Source organism: Pseudorca crassidens, chromosome 5 (assembly GCF_039906515.1).
Source record: "Pseudorca crassidens isolate mPseCra1 chromosome 5, mPseCra1.hap1, whole genome shotgun sequence".
In the NCBI taxonomy this organism is placed as follows: domain Eukaryota; kingdom Metazoa; phylum Chordata; class Mammalia; order Artiodactyla; family Delphinidae; genus Pseudorca; species Pseudorca crassidens.
The window spans coordinates 37,510,505-37,533,716 of NC_090300.1; the positions used below are offsets into that span (position 1 = coordinate 37,510,505).

The following is a 23,212-nucleotide window of genomic DNA, read 5'->3' on the forward strand; positions in this document are numbered from 1 at the left end:
GTCCAGAGCTTGCCCCATATTTCTACAAACTTCTTGATTGTTTGAGTTGTCAGCCACAGGCATTATTTATTGACTTCCTGGTGGACAAATGAAGATTTAGCTCACTCACACTCCACCTCCCTTTTCCTTTATTTATTGGCTATCTTGGTAACTTTAAACAATAAAGCTGAATGTCTTGCTGTATAAATTATGGACAGTTTCTTCTCACACTCAGTCTTTCTCTTATAATTGCAGATGTTTTATTTTCTAAGGTCAAAAGAGAAGACTGAAAACCAGTTTAATTACTCAGCAACTCTACTGAAGCCAGTGTGAAATATAGGTCCTTTCTACTAAGAATTGCGATGGAGGTGCCCCTGTCAGAAGCTGTGGGCAGAGAGCCAAATTATTGTTTTATTTTCCAACTGAGCATCCTCAGGCCTGCAGAACAATGTCCGCTGTTTGATTTTATGTTCATGGTGCTACCCTCTCCAGGGCATGCCTGCAATACCCACACGCAACCATCTTGCCTTACCACCATGTTTGAGCTGTGATTCTCATACTAAGTAGCTCAGTGTTTTCTCTTGTAAAAGAGGCAGCTTTATCTTGATAGTACCAGGCACACAATGATCCCTTAATAGACGTTTGTTGAATGAATAAGTGATATGTGTTTAAAGAGCCAAACGTGAAATAAGGGTGAGAAACCAGTTCACAAGTATCAGACTGGCAAACCTTTGGGAGGTGAGGATGTGAAGAAAGTGGGGATCTCACACACTGTTTCCGGGAGGGTAAATTGGTGCGGCCGCTTTGGAGAGCCATTTGACAATGCCGTATAAAAGCTGGTGATGGGCACAGCCCATTCTGCTCCTAGGTACCGACCTGGAGCCGGGGAAGAAACTCTTTTTTTTTTTTTAATTTTGGTCACGTCACGAAGCTTGTGAGATCTTAGTTCCCCAACCAGGGATTGAACCTGGGCCCTCTGCAGTGAGAGTGCAGAGCCCTAACCACTGGACAACCAAGGAATTCCCAGAAACTCTTTCTATAGTGGGCCAGGGAGGAAATACTTTAGGTTTTGTGGTCTTTGTTGCAACTACACATCTCTGCTTGGGAGTATGAAAGCAGCCTTAGACAATTGGTACATGAACGGGTGTGACTGTGTTCCAGTCAAACTTTATTTACAAAAGCAGGCGCCTGGTTAGATTTCTGCCTATAGTTTGCCCACCTCGGACCTAGGGGGACTCTCCCATGTGTGCACGAGAAGGTTCATGCCCCTCCTGTTTGTGATAGTGAAACCGAAAGCAACCTCTATCCATCAGCAGAAAAATTCATAACCTATGGTATAAATACAATGAAATGCTCTATGTATAAACATGGATAAATCTCAAAATCAAAATGAGGAGTGAAGAAAGCAAGTTGCTGAAGGAAGTAGTGTGTGATGGTTAATTTTATGTGTTAATTTGGCTGGGCCATGGTGCCCAGAGATTTGGTCAAACATTACTCTGGATGAGATTAACATTTGAATTGGTGGCTCTGAGTAAAGTGGCTTGTCTTCCACAACGTTGGCGGGGACTCATCCAGTCAGCTGAAGGCCTGAATAGAACAAACTATTCTAAACTATTCTGGCCTATTCTGAGGTCCCCAGAGCCGGCAGATGGCCTTTGGACTTGACCTGGAACAACAGCTCTTCCCTGGATCTCCAACCTGCAGGCACCTTGATTTTGGACTTCTAGCCTCATTATAGTGTGAGCCAATTCCTTAAAATAAATCTCTCTCTCTCTAGAAACATCCTGTTGGTTCTGTTTTTCTGGAGAACCCTGACTAATACACAGTGTAATACAATTGAATATAAAGTTTAAAATCATGCAAAACAATCCTATAAAGGATTTATATACATATATAGTAAAATTGAAACAACACTTTTGGGAATGATAAGTGCCAAATATAAAGCAGTGGTGGCCTCTGGGGAGGGGAATGGAATCAGGACGGAGCAGCACAAAGGGTGTTTCAGTTGTATCTGGAATCTTTGATTTTGTGTTTTTAAAAGAGGTCTGTAAGCAAATAACATTAAGGTGGACACTTTTGGATGTTGGGCACCCCTTTATGTGTGTTTGACATATTTCATGATTAAGAAGAATGAGATAACGTCACAAAACAACGAGGGAACGAAAATCAGTGCAGTGACTGTCATGCCTTAGGCCCCTATCATGTAGAGCAAGAGTGGCTGGAACAGTTGGATGGAGAAGGCAGGTCAGCGGTGGTGGGAGACCACTAGGTGGAGCGCAGAGGGACCTCTAGAGCTCCAGAAGAGGCTTCTGGGCAGCGCGCATGAAGATGGGGCGGAGCAGCGCGGCGTGTGCTGGGGCTGGGAGGTGGCTGCAGAGGCGTGGGCCGGCCCCGTGGACATGGCCACGGTCACGTGAGCTCAGAGAGGCACTTTGTGTTTACCGGGAGGAGGCCCTGCAGAAATAGTTATCTTCGACTACCCTCTGACAAGATTTGTTTCCTGGGCGCTTGCCAACATCGGAGGAATTTGTGTTGCTCAGAAATACGCCTTGTTGAGGCTTAAACCGGATTGCGAACTCCTCTTCCCTATTTCAGGTGCGGCTGCTAGAGCAAACACTGTCAGCGCTCGGCCACATCCCCTCGGATTGTTTTTTCCACCCATTTTGCGCCTGTGGGTTCCCTGTGCTTTCACTTCCCGGGGTCCGCTGTCGGGGCTTTTTTGGAGCAGTGCCCTCCGGCCAGCAGAGCCCACTTTTCAGTTCCCTGAGCGAGTCCTCTGGGAATGACTGACAGGCATGGGGTGTGAAAGCCCCTTGCTTGGGGTTGGGACAACTCTGAGGTGGAACTTCCCCTCCTGAGTTGCCCTGAAGCTGGCCCTTGGCCTGAGATGGTTTGCTTGCGCCCTCCTCCCTCACAGGTTTCCCAGGGACACCTCCATAATATGCCACCTGGTAGAGTCCTAGACTTGGGGTCTGCCTCTTGGGAATCCATCTAAGACAAGTGTACTTCTCATCCCAGAAACTCTCCAGGGTCAGGATGCTGCGAGCTGTCGTCCATCTAGAGGGTTGCTGGGCACACAGGCTCTGGAATCAAACTACCCAAGCTGAAAGTCTTGTCTCTGTCACCTCCTAGCTGTGTGACCTTGCAAAAGTTATTTAACTGTTCTGTGCCTCAGTTTCCTCATCTTTATTTTATTTTTTTAATTTTATTTTTTTATCGAAGTATAGTTGATTTACAATGTGTTAGTTTCAGGTGTACAGCACAGTTGTTCAGTTTTGTGTGTATATATATATATTCTTTTTCAGATTTTTTTCCCTTATAGGTTATTACAAAATATTGAGTAGAGTTCCCTGTGCTATACAGTAGGTCCTTGTTGGTTATCTATTTTATATATATTAGTGTGTATATGTTAATCCCAAACTCTTAATTTATCCCTCCCTCTCCCCTTCCCTTTTGGTAATCATAAATTTGTTTTCTATGTCTGTGAGTTTCCTCTTCTTTAAAAAGGGGGTCATAAAAGTACGGGCCTCATAAAGCTGATGTGAGGTCAAATGAGTTAGGATATGCAAGAACCTCAGAACAAATCCTGGCATATAGTAAGTGCTCAATAAACATTACCTTTGTTACCCTTCACTGGAACTTAAGGGACACTTAAGGGCAATCAGGAATTAATATGCTTTACCCCTGAGCCTGTGTCTGCTAATTTAATTTAATTAACCCAGGCTAATTTAATGAAGGGGACAAATAACCTCAATTTATTTGTTATGTGGACACATAACCTCAACTTATTACGACGGTGTAGAATGGACCGGTCAGTAGATTGGCAGGGTGGGTGTGGGGCTAACAGTCTACTGAAAGAACTCTAGAAGAATCCTCACTTTTCCTTTGCCTGAGACTCCACCCCACTTCCCACGCCCGAGGCTGGTTGAAGTACAGGAAGGTGGGTTTGGACACCATGTCCAGGAATGGGATTGGATAGGGAGACAATTAGGGAAGGGAGAGAAATGCTCACTCATTTTTGTGTGAACATCAGTAAGAAAGAGGGGACAGAACTCAAAGTATTAGACTTGGAACAGGAAACCAAGTTCCGGTCTTGGCTCTGGTTATCACTAGACACGGATTTCTCATCTCTGAGCCTCAGTTTCCGCCTCTGTAAAAGGAGGTAATAACACCAGTTCTGCTACTCCACAGAGAGGCTGTGAGGATCTAGGGGGACGCAGCAGAGAACATGCAGGGTACTGTGCGCGGCTGTGCTCTGCAGTCCTACAGACGGCGCCAAAGCAAGGTGTTAGGAGAATACGGCCAGTGCATGTTCTTGGAAATTATCCTTGGAAATCCCTTAGGAGGGTGCCATCTGGGGGACCCACAGTCAATACATCCAGCACAGACGGGGTTTTTCTTCATATGAAACAGTTGACTTAAAAGAGGAGTCATGCTATCTGGAAAGCTCCTCTCTTGAAACACCTATCATGCTCAGCAAGGCATATCCCTCACACCAGGAGGGACCTGTGGGAAATGAGCCTGTCTGAAGAGGAAGCAAATTCACGCCTTCCACCTCTTGGGCACAGGGCGTATCCTCACTGAGGGAGCAGAACGCCAGCACCAGTTAAATGGTGTCTCTCTCCCCCACGCTTGCTTAAGGTATAGGCCTGTAGGAGACACAGGGCATTAGAGCAGGAAGTAGAGCGCTGAGTTGCTGGGCTGCCTTCCACGCTGGGGGTGAGGCCCTGTAGACTTCTCTGCCGTCAGCTTTCAGGAAGCCTCAACTCAGAAATACCATGACGCAGTTTTAGAATGCAAAGCGCTCTCAGAGATCATGCAAGGTGAAGAACCAAGGCACAGAGAGGCATGACAGCTGACCCCAGGCCTCACAGCAGGCCCTTCTCTCTCTCTCTCTTTTTTTTTTTTGGTACGCGGGCCTCTCACTGTTGTGGCCTCTCCCGTTGTGGAGCACAGGCTCCGGACACACAGGCTCAGCAGCCATGGCTCACGGGCCCAGCTGCTCCGCGGCATGTGGGATCCTCCCGGACCGGGGCACAAACCCGTGTGCCCTGCATCGGCAGGTGGACTCTCAACCACTGCGCCACCAGGGAAGCCCAGGCCCTTCTCTCTTTAGCGACCGCAGCAAGCACTCATGGGAGAACCGTGGGCCTTGACCAGAGACGCAGGGCTTCAAACCCTGTCTTGGTTAGTTGGGGATGTGTGTGCTCTAAAAGAAGTCCCTGTTCGTAGAATGGGGATGAGGAAACTTTCTCCCCAGAGTAGCAAGATGATTAAAAGATGTGCATGTGTAGCAGAATGTTAAATTGCTTGAGCCCAGACGGGGAAGCCACTCACCCCTCTTTCAGTGCCCAAGGGTGCACCCGCCCTGGTAGCAAAGGCGGAACCCGCGACAGGCATGGAGGCCTGGGATCCGCACAGCGGGGTCCTGGCGAGAGGGCACCTGTGGGGTGGGGGAGGCTGTGGGGCCCCAGCCAATGAGTGGCTGGTCCGGCGGGGGAGCGGGGGTCTCAGCAGAGCTCATGAAAATGTCCCCAGGAGAAGGAATCTGGTTTGAACTACAGCCAGACCCAGACGCTGGGAAGCCACCTTACAGCAGCATATCTGGAAAGGACTTTGCTGCCCTCCTTTCCACGCCTTCCTTCCTGCTTACACTCTGGCTGCGTTAGAAACAGCAGGGGGAGTGGGGGTGGGAGAACGCTGGTCCCCACCTTGGAGGGGAGAACGAGGGTCCACAGGTTGAATAATAGTTGACTAGCTGTGCTGTTTACTGGATTGAGACAGTGTTTTGTGACTTAGAACGAGCACAGAATTTTTAATTACTTATAAGTGATCAGAAAAATCCTGAGACCATCCATGTTCTCAACCACGGGCAGGAGACAGTATTTATCTCACACTGAACACGTTGAAAGGGACCTTGGAAGAAATTCCTTTCAAACCAAAGCTGATTTTGTAAGTGGACCTCGTGAGTCCCTCCTGTTCAACACACAGTTGACATCCATCGCACGCCCAACGCTGTGCTTGGCAAACGGCAGGCTCTCAACAATGTGTGGATTCATTTATTTACTCCTCGTCCCTCTTGGATCTCCAGGTCCTGGAGGCCAAGAATTTCGACTCTTTAATATCTGAATTCCATAGTGCCTGGTGCAGAGTCAACCCATCAATGCCTGAGGAATGAACAGAATAAAAAGGAATTCTGTGCCAGCTCCACAACAGCCACCATGACAAAGGTTACACTGTCGAGCCTGCTGGTGAGGAAGGAGGCGGGGCCAGCTCGCACCAACATCACTAAGATCCTGTAGTTACATGTGACACTAATTACACCCACAGGCTGAGGAACTGCAGCCTAATCTCTGACACTGACAGAGGCTTTTCCCACTCGTGTTATTCTCCTTAAATTTCAAAAGAGTGGGGGCCATGATGGCAGGTGTAATTATCTCTGTCCTTTTGTAGATGCAGAAGCTGAAGGTGGAGAGATTAGGGACCCAGGCAAAGCCTTTGGTGAGCTGAGACTAGGTGAGACTCAGGACCGCTACTCCAAACTCAAGCTCTCACCTAAAACCCAAAGCCACAGAAAATGCAACTGAAAGAGAAAAGGAGGGGGTGGTTTCTCCCACCACAAATGGCAGCAGGAGAGAATAAGACTTGCTGGATAATGTATGCAAAGTCTCAGGGTAAAGTGCAATTTTATGGTTGATGTAGAATCCTCAGGAAATTGGGAGCTGTCGTGGAAATTCTGAAATGAATGCGGGGCGGCATGAAGTGCGTGGCTGGCCTCACCGGATCAGGGTGGCTCCGGCAGGGAAGGGATGATTCTAGGCATCCAGAACTTGGTACAAACCACATTTTGCTGCTGGGTGACTAGGGGTGCAAGACAGTTCCCGGAGCAGCCAGAAGGTGGCGCCACTTGCCAAGGGAACCCAGTCAGAGGCAGCCGCCTGGGGCTCCTCCACCACTCTGATTTGGCCTGGAGGCCACTCTTGGATTTCTGCCACAAGGTGAGATGCGTCCCAAACACCAGGGGTTCATCTCTGATTGCCCCTGTGCAACTGCTAATTCCTTCTCCCTGGGGTACTGCGGAGCTGGCTGAGCAGATGGTAATAATAGGAGGGCCTTGCAATCTAAGCAGTTATTATCATTTTAACCACTGCAAACAGTGACGTCAGTTACTACCACAGTTTATCTAGTGCTTGCCCGGCCAGATGCTAAGCCAAGTGCTCTAAGTGAATTATTTAATTCCCATGACAATCCTGTAGAGTAAATATTATTATTCATATTTTACAGATGAGAACGTTGAAATTCATAGAGGCTAAGAAATTTGTTTTAGGTCACAAATCCAGTCAATGGCAAAGTCAGAATTTGAATGCAGTTCTTTTGGACTCTGTAGCTTGTGTCAGGAATCACTGTGATGCACTGTCTCCGTCTGTCTTCCTCCCTCCCTCCCATGCTTTCCGTGCACCTGGCATTGTGCCAGGGGTTAGATTCAGGACCTGTCGGACTATACCTCTGCTTTTGGTGATGAATGACAGCAGTGGGCCATGGGAGCATGTTGGAGAACAGGAAAGGAGGTTCACTTGTATCTGGTACCACCTTTAGGTCAGGCATGATGCTGGGCACTGTTTAAGTCGGAAATTCCAGGTGTCTGTTGGTTACATTTAATCTGGGTTTTTGTGATCTCAGATCAGGTGTGGGCTCTGGGCTCTCTCAGTAACCCTCTGACTAACAATGTCTCCCTTCACTGACAGTTAGCAAGGCCTGAGATATATTCTGGCAGGTGTGTGTGGGGGGGGTTCAATAAAACTGCTTCATTAATGCTGGGGCACAGGCCACCACCTGACCCTTGAAAATGAAGGAGGCGGCCAACACGTACTGAACGTTCCTATCCCAGCTGGCCAACTAGCAGAGTCACGACAGATTAGGTAACTGGGCTCATGGGAGGGCAGTTTCTTCCCTTAGACATCCTCCACTGCTTGGGAATAACAAGGAACTGTGACAGAAAGGCCTAGGGTCAAGGCTTGGGAGAGCAGAGAATTCCACCCTCTCATTTTATAGGTGAGGAATCTTGGAGAGAAAGGGGTTTGCCTCAGGGCACGCAGCCAGTTAGCAGCACAAAGTGAAGACAGACATGGGAGTCAGCTGTATTTGGAATCTTCATGCCCATGGAGAGTGTGGTAAAGTGACCAGCTGCTCGAAGGAGTTATGAAAGGGAATCTGGCCTATTCCCTGTGTGTCTGCAAGGAGATGTCAGTTTGACCCAATCTCTTCATTTAACAGTTAAGGAAACTGAGGTTCAGAGAGGTGGAGTAACTTGTCCAAGATCACACAGCAACTTAGTAGCATTTACTGTTTCAACTATATGAATAGTAGTCTCTCGGGCTCTCTGTACCATGGCTGTCTGTATCATGGTTTTCCTTTCTGAACCCCAAGCTCTGTGTGGTTTCATAGGATTTGGGATCTGATTTCAAGTGCAAAAGGAAGTGAGGGTGAGGTGGATTAGGTGCAGAAATATTCGCATTTCTGGAACCTTCAAAATGGCATTTGAGGAAATAGGATAAAATGTTGGAAATCAGGACTATAAGATGATAAAAACAATAGCTATTGTTATGGGTGGAACTGTGTACCACCCAAAAGATATGTTAAAGTCCTAACCCCTACTGAATACCTGTAAATGCAACCTGATTTGGAAATAAGATTTTTGCAGATGTAATCAAGTGGAGATGAGGTCATTAGGGTGGACCCTAGGCCAATGTGAGTTGATGTCCTTATAACAGGGAAATTTGGACACTGACACACAGGGAGAAGGAAGGTGGAGACTGAACTAATACATCTACAAGCTAAGGAATGCCAAGGATGTGGCCTCCATCAGAAGGTAGAAGAGAAGCCTGGAGCAGATTCTCCCTCAGAACCCTCAGGAGGAACCAACCCTACTGACACCTAGACTTCCAACTTCCAGCCTCCAGGACTAGGAGAGAATCAAGTTCTGTTGTTTAAGCCACACAGTTTGTGATACTTTGTTTCTGTTTAAAAATTATTATTTTGGCCGCACCACACGGCACGTGGGCTCTTAGTTCCCAGCCAGGATCTTAGTTCCCACACGCCCTGCAGTGGAAGTGTGGAGTCTTAACCACTGGACCACCAGGGAAGTCCCTGCGATACTTTGTTATGGCAGCCCTAGAAAACAAATATAATAGAAATAGAAAACCTCTTATTAACTAATTACTTTTCTGGGCACGTCTTTGTTGATTTAATCACTATTTGTTGTGCATCTACTATGTGCCAGGCACTGTCCAGGGCGCCAGAGAAAGATCAGGGAATAGAGAGGCCAAGTTCCTGCCCTCTGGAAGCTTACTTTCTAGTTCCCCTGCATTACCTGCCAGAATCCTCACAGCAGTTCTATGAAATAGGGATTACCCCCCTCAACTTGAGGTAAGGTCCTCCCATGGGGGAAGGACAAAGCTGGTGGCTCTGTCTGAGGGCACCATGCCGCCCTTCTCAGTCACTGTTCTCCTCATTTACCGCAGAGGCATGCGACTGACTCCCAGGGGAGAAGGTGACACAGGCAGGAGTGTGGGATCCAGCTTTTCTGAGGTCAGAGTGGGTCCTGCTTCCCAAAGAAACTGCACCTCGGTCCCAGCCTGGAGAGCCCTGCGTAGCCACTGTGAGGCAGAGACCCTGACGCACCAGCTCTGTCCCGAGCCCTCTCTCCTGCCGCTGAGGATGGGGCTCAGGAAGCCCAGTCTGGCTGGAGGAAGCAAATCCCTGGCCCTGACAGCGGGCAGCGGTGGCTAACAGCTGGGCCACGGCACTGTCGCCTGCACACGAATGCTCACAGAGTATCAGCGACCAGCAGACAGGTACTCTGTGATCCTGGTGGGAGGGCACAGAGACAAGACCATGCCGTGACATGCATCTGAACGGAGAGGCAAGGACGCTCTGCAGCCACACAGACTCAACACGCGCCTTCCAGCCAGCTCCGTGAGGAACTGCTGTTTACCCATGACGGCTCTAGGCCTGCTTCACTCCTGTCCACTGGGTACAAACTGTAAGCTACCCAGTCGTCCAAGAGTCCCCGGTTCCTGACAGCATCAAATGCAGAACAAGTCCTTACTCTTAACTTCCCCCAGATTGCCCAGTACAGGCCCAAACCTCACAACAAGCCCCTTCCAATCCCTCTTCCTGAGACGTCCCAGGTTCCCCCAGAGTTTCTCTCCTACTGCAGCAAGTGATAAACCTGACTTTGTCCCCATAGCCGTGTGCTCTTGGTGGTCTGCGTGGCTGTAACAGGTGCCTGCCTCACTCCCAGATCCAGGCCCTTGGGGGTCAGCACTGTGGGCCTCCCACTGGGTGTGGCCTCTCACCTCCCAGGAAGACCCCTCAGCTCTTCAAGGGGCTCGTGGATCTAGGTGTGGTGGGAGACGATCACCCCCGCAGGGGACCGGGGCCCCAGCCCAGCAGTCTGTGGGAACCTGTGGTGTAGATGCGTGTTTTCTGAGGGGCACTCCTACCACCCCACGCAGGCGCCCACTGCCCATGCGGAGCTGCACCACGGGGAGTTCCTCAGCTCTGCTCAGAGAGAGAGGTTCTGCCTCCAGGGCCGACTGCTCAGCACATTTTTCTGAGAATTAAAAATCACTGAAAAAGGAAAACAGAAATCCCTAGGGGGCTGCACCATTCTTGACAGCCAAGCCATTAAACTTTCAAGTCCCAGTACGAGCGGTGTGACAGCTGGAAGGCTCCCAGCCTCACACATCCTCGCTAAAGCCATTAGTTCCAGTTAGAGTGAGTTTGGGTAAGGATCAATCACTGTTTCTGGCAGTTTCTCCCAAATTGAAAGAGGCAGAGAAATGGAGAAAAAGGAGGCTTATCTCAGAGTTTAAACTCCTCTCAGAGAATGGTCCTGGCTGACCACGACTCTATCTTCTCAAGCAGTGGGCACTCAAGCCATCCCTGGCCTGTTTACCCTTTAGGGTCTGGGGTCTTTCAAATGAGATTAACAGGAGGCTTTTCATAAGTTTTGGGGGACAGACAACATACTGAGTTAGTCCTGGCTGGGACACTAACTCAATGAGGAACTTAATCTCTGTGGGCCTCAGTTTCTTTGTCTATAAAATGGGTGTTATGGCCTGCAGTGTGTCCCCTATCCCAGTTAACATGTTGAAGTCCTAACCCCTAGTACCTCAGAATGTGACTGCATTTGGGGAGAGGGGCTTTAAAGAGGTAAGTTAAAATGAGGTCACCGTAGTCTGATATGACTGGTGTCTTTATAAGACAAGCAAATTTGGACACGGGTGTAGAGGGAAGACCACAAGAAGACACAGGAAGAAGATGGCCACCTATAAGGCAAGGAGTGAAGCCTCAAAGGGAACAATGCTGCAGACACCTTGATCTCAGACTTCCAGCCTCCAGGACTGTGAGAAAATAAGTTTCTGTAGTTTAAGCCTTGCAGTATCACCCAGTCTGTGTTACTCTGTTAGGCGGCCCTCGCAGACTGATCCAGTGGGCATTCCCCCATCTTCCTGGGCGACACAGACATTGTCGAGAGAATTCATTGAGGCAGTGAGTAAAAGTTCCTGTTAATACTTGCAGGTGTCATGCAGAAATGAGGGTCGTACCGGAGGCCAGCGGCTCATAGTGACAGTGCGCACAGCTCATCTCCATGGGTCTTATCAGAGAGCAGGATTCTGCTAGGAGACACTGGAGGGAACCGTGCAGAGCCCCAAGGGCACCTGTGCCTGCTCCAGAGGGTGGCTGGGACCTGGGTAGAGCCCCCAGAATTGGAGGTTTGCCCTCTGCAGTGAGTGACTGGCCTTCCTAGCCCGGGGTGTGCTGGGGGCCTCCTGGCTCCCTCCCAGTCACCTGTGGGCACTGAAATCCCACCAGGAGCAATTCGCTCTGCAGGCAGTGCTCCTCGGGGCCAGGGCCAGGAACTTTACTCCCTTGTCTCATTCATACCTCACAGCCACCGATGGGCTAAAAGCTGTTTCCACCTTCATTCTGTACATGAACCAGTACTAGTGAGTTAAGAGACACATCCCTCCCCAAGTAACAGTCAATTCATTTATCAGATAAACTTCCTCCTCAGAGTGGCTGGGAGCAGGCTGGAGCAGCGGGCCTGAGGCAGGAGATGGATGGGCCCCAGGCTGAGCCGCTGGAGTTGGTTCCCTGTGGACAAACACTCCACGATGAAGACAACAGCAGGAGGGAAGAGGAGCTGAGCCCTTCCCAGATAAGAGACAAAGAGACCACATGTCCCTCATTCTGAGGTCCGGGAAAACTTCCTGACTACACATGCGCAGAAAGACTCCTGGGGACCAAAAGGGGAGGGGGCATCATCCCGTAGTGAGTGATCTCAACCTACCCATAGGCCTCTTCACTAGAATCCATCTTGGCTAAGAGATGCGTCCTCACACAGGGGAGGACGCTGAGTTACACCAGATATACCAGATACGGACTCAGATCCAGGCAAAGCAAGATGATTGGCCAGAGGAAACCCGGAAGAAATGTCCCATACAAGTGATTCAAGGGCTTCCCTGGTGGCGCAGTGGTTGAGAGTCCGCCTGCCGATGCAGGGGACACGAGTTCGTGCCCCGGCCCGGGGAAATCCCACATGCCGCGGAGTGGCTGGGCCCATGAGCCATGGCCTCTGAGCCTGCGCGTCCGGAGCCTGTGCTCCGCAACGGGAGAGGCCGCAACAGTGAGAGGCCCGCGTAGCCCAAAAAAAAAAAAAAGTGATTTGAAGTAGCACGAGGGCACGACTCTCGCTCTGAGCCCGCCCAGGTGAGTCTATTCACACGTACTCTTTTTACTCCTGATAAACACATTACTTGTTTCACTATTTTCCGTCTCTTGATGAAAATTCATTTCTACAAGGCTGACGGGCCAGGGCCTTGTCACTGGCCACTCTCCCTGGTGGTCTAGTGGCCAGGATTCAGCACTCTCACTGCCGAGGCCTGACTTCAATCTCTGGCTGGGAACAGAAATCCTGCTTCAAGCCACTGCAGGCCGAGGCCACCTGAGATCAGGCCCTTACCAGGAGGGGTGGGAGATGAAGAGGTGACACAATTAAAGGCTGGTGGTGAGGCCTTGTGCTCTGGGCAGCCAGGGAGGGCGATTGAGGGCAGGGCCTCGGGTGCTCTGGGATGGGGGTGGGGGGTGGGGGTTGGGCAGAGGAGGAGGGTGAGGGTTCTTTGCCTCCAGTGTAACTTTGCCCAGAATCTGCTGAGAGGGGGACTTTCTAACTTCATTTCTCTCTCCAGGCTGTAGTGTTTTGTTTCCCCTAAGACTTATTTAGATGGTTATTCACTGGTCCCTGAAATAAATAAGTAAAAATTACCAGTTTTCTGATAGCAGGTCGGTTTTGTGATGGAGTTTTCCACTCCCTGCGCACTGCTTTTCATTACTTACTGATAGTGGCTGAAATAACTTTTCATTTCTCCTGAATAATGCATTTGTGACACTCAGCTCTACCAGCTCGTTTACAGCCAGATAAATGAATCTTTATGTGCTTTTCCCCAGCCAGACAACGATAAACTAGGTTTTATTTTCCTAAATTGAGTCCTCAACTTCAGTGGATCAGCATAAACCCTCTGGGGCAACGCCGGGGGCCCTGGATTGCATTCTGCTGGGTTCAGCCATTCTTTGAATAACTCCCCGTACAGAGGCACCACGTGTGTCCTCGGCACTTGCCTGGGTTAAGTTTTAACTTAGTTCTTCTGGAGAGTACAGGCCAGGAGGAGGTCCTTCCTATTGCTCTTGTACACGGCTCTTGAACTTTGTAGGGGTTTTGTCTTGAGAGGAGGCTGTGGAGAAGACTTCCTCCTCCCACCTGGTTGTACTTCTGTGAGCCTGTGGGGACTTCAGCAGCCCTGGACCTGGCCGGAATACCCACTCCCCTCCCTGGCCCTCAGTGACAAGTCACTGGCAGGAGTTTTATTTATAACTTCATTTTCTTTTAAGATAAAACATTCTAACAGTGCAGGAGTCCAAAGTAAGCCTACTTCTGCCTCTGTCTCCAGTCACCCAGCCCCACACTAGAAGCATCCATTGCCACCACTTTGTGTGTGCTCCAGAGAGGGTCTGCCCTCCCACCTTGCTTCCTCCCTCCTTCCCACCCTCCTTCCCTCCCTCCCTCCCTCCCTCCCTTCCTTCCTTCCTTTTTTTATTAAACACAAACAGTGGCATAGCACACACAGGTTTTGCAGTCTGCCTTTTTATTCAAAAAAATATAGATTGGTGCTAGCTACCCATCAGTACACAGCGAGCTTCCTTGTTCCTTTCTTACAACTGCAGAGGATTCTGCTGCATTATTTAGCCTATGGAGCATTCGGCCTGTTTCTAGTATTTCTCTTCAGGGTTCTGATTTGAAACCTTGAGCCTGCCTGGTTCTGTATTCAGCCCTCACTGCCCAGCCCCTGTGGGCTGCCTTTTGTGCGCTGTGGTGTAACACTCTTGGAATAGAGAGCTGAGGGAGGTGGGGTACAGACCGGGAGAGCTTGGCGCTTGGAGGTGAGACCTGAAAACTGCACGGTACCCTCCAGCCACCCCCTCCCTCCACTAGGAGACCTGACCAGATGCTAGCATGGCTTCCATTTGCTCCAGGCCATGTCCCTAGGATGACCCCAGCCCTCTTGAAATGCCTGCCTGAGAAAGCTTAGGCTGCCAAAAGAATTTACTGTTCCAGCCAAAACCTGACAAGAGGCTCCTGACCTACCTTTTCTTAGACGATTGCTTTAGGAAACTTGGAACTGTAAATGCTTTCTCTACTCCTTCAAGATATGAATCTCCAACAACCCAGAATGTTTCCTCCAGGACCTGTGAAATGCAAATATCTGGGTTCCTGTAGGAGGGTATGATGCTAACTTTGGGGGGCACTTCCTCCAATTTGCTCGTGTCATAAAGATATTAGAAGTGTGTTTCTCCTCTGGATAAGCGCCAGGTAGCAAACACGGATGGCCAAATTACCTAGACCACCCTCCCTCAACCTCCTTCAGTGTTCTCAGTTCTATTCTGAAGTCTCTCTCCCTACTGCTGTAGTCTGAATAAAACCTGTCTTGCTGATTTTAACAAAGTGTCCAGTGCAGACTTTCCCTTTGACAGCTGGGGAGTCAACCCCACATGCAGATTGCCCTGCAGACGGTCATGCCTGGTCCTGACTCCCAACTTGGTCCATGCCGAGCTTCTGGCAGGTTCGTTGGGTCTCACATTTCATCTCCATTTCCTGGGGCACCTCTGAGGGCTGGTTAGTACCCCACTCATTCTCTAAACTCCTGCAGTGTCTGTGGTTTGAACCACTGATGAATTCATGTATATAAACACAGTTGTTTATGTTGTTACCCACTCAATGTCTCTATCTTCTTGTTTATTCAATTCCACAAACTTTAACTGGGTATTGCTTATGCACCCAGAAATTTATATACATTATTTCATTTAATACCTATGGACCAATTCTAGGAGGTAGATATTCTATCTTCATTTTTATTATGAAAATTTCAAACATATATAAAAAGAAAGAATGGTATAATGGACCCCCATATAACCATAACCAGCTTCAACGATTATAAATGCATGGCCTATTTTCACCAATATCCCCTCACATTTCCTTCCCACCCCAGATTATTTTATTTATTTTATTTTATTTTATTTACTTTTTATTTTTATTTTTTTTGCGGTACGCAGGCCTCTCACTGTTGTGGCCTCTCCCGTTGCGGAGCACAGCCTCCGGACGCGCAGGCTCAGCGGCCATGGCTCACGGGCCCAGCAGCTCCGTGGCATGTGGGATCTTCCCGGACCGGGGCACTAACCCGTGTCCCCTGCGTCGGCAGGCGGACTCCCAACCACTGCGCCACCAGGGAAGCCCCCACCCCAGATTATTTTAAACAAATCCTAGCTATCATATTATTTCTTCTTCAGATATTTCAGTATGGTATTGCTAAATTATGAAGATGCTTTAAGAAAACTACATAACTTCTACAAAGCTAAAAATAACATAGCGCCTAAAAGTTAATAACAATTCCTCAATATCATCAAATATCCAGTGCCTCTTTCCTCAATTATCTGATGTATTTTTTAACAGTTTCCTTGAATAGTGGTCCAAATAATGTCCATTTCAATGGGTTAATGGGTTGATATGTCAGTTTAATCTCTTTAAATTTATAGATACCCCCTCCTCCCACCCATCTCTCTTTTTTCCCCTCACAATTTTTGCTTGTTGAAAAAATTGGCTGTTTAGCCCTGTAGTTTCCCCGAGTCAGGATTTGCTGATTTCATCCCCATGGTGTCAATTAACATGTTCATCTGACCTTTTGTATTTCCTGTAAACTAGTAGTTCTATCTTGAGGCTTAATCCCTTGCAATTTTCTTTTCTTTTTTTTTTGGCAAGACTACTTCACAGGTGGTGGTGTGAACTCCACCACGAGGTGCACTTCTGCTGGTCTCTCTTTTTGTGAGATTAGTAGCTATTTGATGATTGTTATTGCCTAGATCCATTATTTTATTATGGTTGCAAAGTGGTGACATTCAAATTCTGTTTTAAGAATTATTTTTAGTGATACACATAAATAAAATTAATAATCACTTTTTTTTTTTTTTTAGCTGTAATACTTCTACAAAAAGACACTTCCTCTCTTCTTCTTTTTTTTTTTTTTTAAACCATGATGTACCTACAGGTCTTATAGGAAAGACAGGAAGAATGCCTGGTTCTTTCTCATTATCTACCAGTTTCCAAAAAGTGAGTTGGTTCCCCAGCAGACTCCAAGGTAACAAATTAGTGGGATTTGGCAGGGAGGGATTTAATACTGAGCTCATAGATTTAAACATATTTGATATGTCTCAATCTATTGTAGTTAATATTCCTATTGACCCTTAGACATCTTTGATTAGTGGGAGCTTATTCAAATTGGCTCTTAAGTCCTTTAATGTGACTCTAGTAGTTCTTTATACTTTTCTTGGGTTCTCAGACTCATCTTGTACATTTCCTGCCCCCAAACCTGGATCTAGCCATTTCTCTAAGGAGCTTCTGTTCTTGTAGTGAAAGATGGTGGTTAGAGACCAAAATCTGAGGCTGAAAATGCTAAGTACTGCTGCGTTGGACATTGTTTCTAGGTCTTTTCACTGACCAGAGCTAGGAAATGGGTATATATTAATTTTATGTTGACATACACCGTGGTTTTATACTGATAATTCCAATTCAAATTCAGGACTAAAGAATTGTCACTAAACTTTATCAACCTTATAACTGTGTCTCCTTTCACCTACACTAAAAGTCTTAGTTCTCAATGACACAAATATATAGTTACTCTTTTGCTTTATCTCACAGTACACGCACCCACATCCCCCCACCCCCCACAGGGTCACAATAATACCAACCTATCACCAACAACATGATGTCTGAAATGATTTAAGATTCTTTTAGCAGTACTCTTTTGTATCCCCCTTAGGGATGTACAGTCAAATTACTGTGATTTTAAAAGTCACTTGGAATATTTCTTCTCTGGGTAATTATACCATAAATTTGATACATTGTTGGATTCATTTGTTTCCTTTTCTTTTTGATTTTTAGGGTATTCCTTTTAAGACTTAATTTTGTTTTGTAATTCTGTAAAATATTTGCATGGTTCCAAAGTCATCTCCACATAAAAAGATAAGTTAAAACAACTCTAGTGTCTGTTCCTTTTCCCTCTACCCTCCTCCTGTAAGTGATCATTTAAAAACATTATAGTATTTTTTTCCATTATAAGCAAATACGTATGACATGAAGGGACTTATATCCCTTCCTCTTTCTTAGGTAAGTGGTAGAATGACATACATATTCTCTCCACCTTGCTTTTTAACTCAACAATATATCCTTGAAGTGATCATTCCATAATAGTTACAGAGCTATTCCTCATACCTTTTGTGGATTTATCATTGCATATTCAACTAGTCCCCTATTGATAGGTATTTGGGTTGTTTCCTGTCTTTTGCCATTATTCGTAGGATTGAAATAAATAGTCTTATGCATACTTCTTTTTTATTTTTTTTTGCGGTACGCAGGCCTCTCACTGTTGTGGCCTCTCCCGTTGCGGAGCACAGGCTCTGGATGCGCAGGCTTAGCGGCCATGGCTCATGGGCCCAGCCGCTCCGCGGCATGTGGGATCTTCCTGGACCAGGGCACGAACCCGTGTCCCCTGCATCAGCAGGCGGACTCTCAACCACTGCGCCACCAGGGAAGCCCTTATGCATACTTCTTGTTCACGTTTTTGCCAATGTGTCATTGGGAGAGATTCTTAGAAGTGGGATTGCTGGATCAAATTCAATATACATAAATGCATATAAATTTGTCTAGAAATTGCCGAATTCTTCCTACAAGTGGTTGCAACATTTTCTATTCCCATCAGTACTGTCTGAACTTCCCTGGAGCTTCACCAACAAAATAGATTGACATATTTGTGGAGTTTTGCCAATCTGATAGGTGAAAATGGTATCTCAGGTAGGTTTTGTTTTATTTTTGTATTTCTCTATCATGAGTGAAGTTGAGCAAACTTTTGTATGGTTAAGAACCATTTTCATTTAATTTTAATTTCAAATGTCTCTTTATATCTCTAGCTTATTTAAAAATGAGAGTGTTGCTAGCTTTTTTTTTTAAACCTCAAATTTTAAATGCTGTTTATAGAATAGGGATATTAACACTTTATATTCTAAGTTGCAAATACTTCTTTTTTAGTTTGCCATATATCTTTCAGTTTTGCTTATGGTGTTATATGGCAATGTAAAATTTAAAAAAATTTTGGTAATCAAATTCATCAGTATTTTAAAAAATCAATAAATTGCTTTTAGATTTTGAATTGTATCAAGAACGAATGTTCCCACAGCCAAGTTATAAAGGAATTTAGCTTTGTATGGCTTCCTCTTTTTCTTTTTATTAATTTATTTATTTTTGGCTGCACTGGGTCTTCGCTGCTGCACGCGGACTTTCTCTAGCTGCAGTGAGCGGGGGCTACTCTTCATTGTGGTGCACAGTCTTCTCATTGCAGTGGCTTCTGTTGTTGCAGAGCACGGGCTCTAGGCGTCGGGGCTTCAGTAGTTGTGGCGCATGGGCTTAGTTGCTCCGCGGCACGTGGGATCTTCCCGGACCAGGGCTCGGACCATGTCCCCTGCATTGGCAGGCAGATTCTTAACCGCTGTGCCACCAGGGAAGCCCCACGGCTTCCTCTTTTACATTTAAATCTAGGATGCATTTAGAATTGATCCTAGAATACAGTGAGGGATGGATCCTATTTTATTATTTTCCTTATGACTATCCAGTTTCCTGAATACCACTTGCTGAAAAGTCCTCCATTGGTTTCAGACGCTGCCTTTAACAATACTAAATTTCCATATACAGTGGGTCCTACTTTTAAATTTTGTTTTAAGTTCCATTGGCCTTCCTATCCCTCATGTACTTTAATGCTTTAATGATCGAGACTTTCTAGTATGTTTTATTATCTGGGAGTGCTTTCCCTTCCCCTTGCTCTTCTTTTTTTAGTTTTTCTTCTTGGCTCTTCTTGCCTTTTTGTTCTTAAAAATGAAGTTTATGATAAGCCCATCTACTGCTAAGAAAAAACAACTGTGGTATTTTAAAAATTAGGATTGCCTTAAATTTATAAATTAATACAGAGAACTGACATCTTTATACTATTGAGTCTTTATATTTGAGCACATGGTATTTCTTTCCATTTGTATCTTTCAGGAGGGTTTTATTGTAGTCTCATATAGATTTTGGACATTTTAAAAAATATTTATTCATTTTATTCATTTCTTTTTTAAAAAATTTATTTATTTATTTGGCTGCATTGTGTCTTCGTTGCTGGGCAAGGGCTTTCTCTAGTTGCAGTGAGTGGGGGTTACTCTTTGTTGTGGTGTGTGGGCTTCTCATTGTGGTGGCTTCTCTTGTTGCAGAGCACGGGCTCTAGGCACGTGGGCTTCAGTAGTTGTGGCATGCAGGCTCAGTAGTTGTGGCGCATGGGCTTAGTTGCTCCACGGCATGTGGGATCTTCTCAGACCAGGGCTCGAACCCATGTCCCCTGCATTGGCAGGCAGATTCTTGACCACTGCCCCACCAGGGAAGTCCCATTTATTTTCTTCTTTTTTTTTTTGGCTGCATTGGGTCTCAGCTGTGGCGTGGGCTCCTCATTGTGGCATGCAGACTTCTCTCTAGTTGTAGCGTGTGGGCTTTTCTCTAGTTGTTGCATGTGGGTTTTCTCTCTCTAGTTGTTGTGCAAGGGGTTCAGGGTGCGTGGACTCTGTAGTTGTGGCATGCGGGCCCTTCAGTTGAGGCATGCGAGCTCAGTAGTTGTAGAGTGTGGGCTTAGTTGCCCCGTGGCATGTGGGATCTTAGTTCCCTGACCAGGGATCGAACCCACATCCCCTGCATTGGAAGGCGGAGTTTTTACCACTGGACCACCAGGGGAGTCCCAGACATGTCGTGTTAAGTTTATTTAAAGGTATTTCATTTTATTTTTTGCTATCATAAATGAGATTTTCTCTTCCATTATATCCTTTTTTGTTGTTTATAGATATGAGTGGCATTGATCTTTATTTCTTTTTATAACCTGCTACTTTACTAAAATCATATTATTGTTTGTTGTAAAATTGTCACATGGAACCTTTTGGGCTCTCCAGAAAGACCAGCATTTTCCCTTTTTTGTTCCAGTTCTTGGTGCTTTCCGATCACTTTCTCTTCTCTGATCGCATTGACTACTACCTCTGACCAATGTTCCGTAGTAGTAGAGATAGTACACATCCCTTTCTTTTTAATTTCTGCAGGAAGGGCACTAGTGTTTTCTTCTCAGAGACAATTTATGATTCAAGAAAGTCTCCAAACATCCTCATTATCCAGATGAGGTATCAAGATGCAGAGATCAAGGAAGAACTTGCCTCGAGGTCATGTGAGGCCTGAGTTTGACCTCAGGGCTCTCTGGTTTCATAATCCCCAGTCTTTGCAGCACACCCTCTGTTTTTAATTATCTAGATTCCTCTGTCCCTTTCCTCAACACGGACCTCATATTTTAACAGATCTTAAGAGATTTAAGAGTGGCTGAGCTCCGCGTATGGGAAGGGCACAGAGGCCCCGAGTAACAGGACTCAGTCTCTCCCCTAATTTCTTTAGCAATTCTGCTCCCTCCCAGACACTCTATGCAGCAAAAACAAGAGCCCCCAGGAAACCACCTTTCTTAGAAAGCAGCTTACTGACCACCTGTATTACTCAGTCAAGAGCCTCAAGCCTCCTTCCCCTCCCCTGCTCCGTCGGAGGATTTTTTCAGTCTTACACAGCACTCTCCCTCAGAGGAATTCTCAATATATTTTTCTCTGTATGGTTACATTTCTAATGATACTTCAGTGTCCCTTATAGACCGGCTAACAGAGTAACTATCTTACTGGCCTCCTCTCACTAAAGAAATTGTATTTCTTGAGCAGTAGACTGCGTGGTTTGTCTTGGGTAAATGCATTCAAGCTTTTGCAGGCTCTAAAACTGCTCAGTTCTTTCTCCCTCCCCCTTTCAGGGACACCAGGTTGTGAATCACAACAATGACCCTGTTGCCTTTCATTTTATTCAGAGGGGAGGATTCTTCTCGTATCTTTTATTTAAAAACCTGCTAGGACCACAAGTGCTGTGGGGAGAGAAACCTGGCCCAGACCTAGATTGCCTAAGTTTCCAGCTATTTCCCCAAATGGGTAGATCCCCAGAGTATGGGGTCTCTTTCTCTGCAAGGGACAGAAAGTGGGACTGTGAGAGCAGGGAAAATATTCAGATCAGGCCCATTTAAAATTCTAATCCTCTTGCCTTTCAATAATTTTGATTTCTCCTGTACTCCAGCTGACAGCCTCTGCTGTTGGAGGTGTAAGCCACTGGTTTCTCCCATGGAGACCCCTAAATTCGATGGAGATTTAAGCCGCCACGTTCCCTTTTCTTTCCCAGGCAGCATCTCCGCGGACCTGGCCTCCGCCCGCTCCGTGTGCTTTAAGACTCTGTGGCTGCACCTCCTCTGTCCCCATTCTCCTTTTATCTGCAGCTCCGAGGAAGGGAGGCTGCTAATTCCAACCTTGTGTTTGACCTGTTTGAGGATGAAAGGGCCTGATGTTGCTGCCAGAGCTTATTATCAGTATTATTCACTTGGCAAGAAAAGTCAGAGCACTCAGCAAAGCCAGAGAGGGAAAGGACCACCTTTTGCCCGAGCAGTGGGCTGGTGCCCAGGTCCTCCTTGGCCTCTGTGGCCACCACCTGGGAATTCTTCCGTTTTTACTGCTTAGTAGAAGTATCAATAGCTGAGAGGGTCTAACAGAGCTGAGTCACAGAGAGAGAGAGATTTGGACTTGAAAAGGAACTTCATATACATTTAACTCTAACTAGGACCAGCTCCATAATTTGTGGGTCTCAGTACAAAATGAAAATATAGAGCTCCGTGTTCAAAAAGCAGGAGAAAGGGGGCCTTTAAAGGTACTAAAATTTTCCTTTCTTCCTGGTTTTTCTCTTGACCTATCATGGTCATTTTTGCTGTTTAATCTTGCAATCCCTTGAGCATAGGGATAGTCAAGGGGCAGGTGCAACCCTCAAAGGCACCCAGGGGGCTGTGCCACATGATTTGGGGCACAGTGTGGCCCACTACTAAGGGATTACCCTTCCTGCCAGCCACTGGACTGAGGTGCCAGGCCCTGGCCAGGGATGGGGAAGTCCAGCCAGGCATCTCCCTTTCCTATAGACTGGCCACCCTAATCCATGGGGGACAGGAGACCCCCAAGAGTACTGAACCTCAGTGCTACTCTGTAGGCATCTGGATCTAGTGTAGGCCAAGAGGCTCACCCTTTCCCTGTCAGTTGCCTGCTGAGTGCACCATGGTGCTGCCAGCCCTGGATCTGCGCCCCACCCAACATGCCACCCTGACCCTCCCCGCCTCTGTGACCAGGCCTCTGCTGGGGGTGGGGCAAGGCGGGGAAGGTCAGATGAGGCCTTGGGTTTCCAGGGGTCTTGGGACCTGGCTGTCCCAGGGAGACAGGGACCCTGTTTAAGTCAAGACTCCAAGTTCCTGACACACGCTTCATCATGCCATTGGAGTTCACTTACAAAATACAGATTTAAAGATACAGCTAGTGAGAGTTTCAAGATGGTGGCTACTGAGTCTTAAATCCCAACTTTGGGGTCCTTCAGAGCTCAGGTTCCATAGGGCTGTACTCGGCCCATACCCGTGAAGCTGGCCCTGACTCTGACCCTAGTTCTTCC

General features: G+C 46.9%; 1 protein-coding gene and 1 non-coding gene across 2 annotated transcripts in view; both read right to left on the minus strand.

Annotated features, from left to right (window-relative positions):
• The window catches only part of BFSP2 (beaded filament structural protein 2), a 69,762-nt gene that overhangs the window by 41,414 nt on the left and 5,136 nt on the right, over positions 1 to 23,212 (minus strand). The gene's annotated exons all lie outside the window — the stretch shown is intronic.
• TRNAE-CUC (transfer RNA glutamic acid (anticodon CUC)) lies at positions 926 to 998 on the minus strand. The gene has a single exon. It is a non-coding gene; the product is annotated as a tRNA-Glu (tRNA).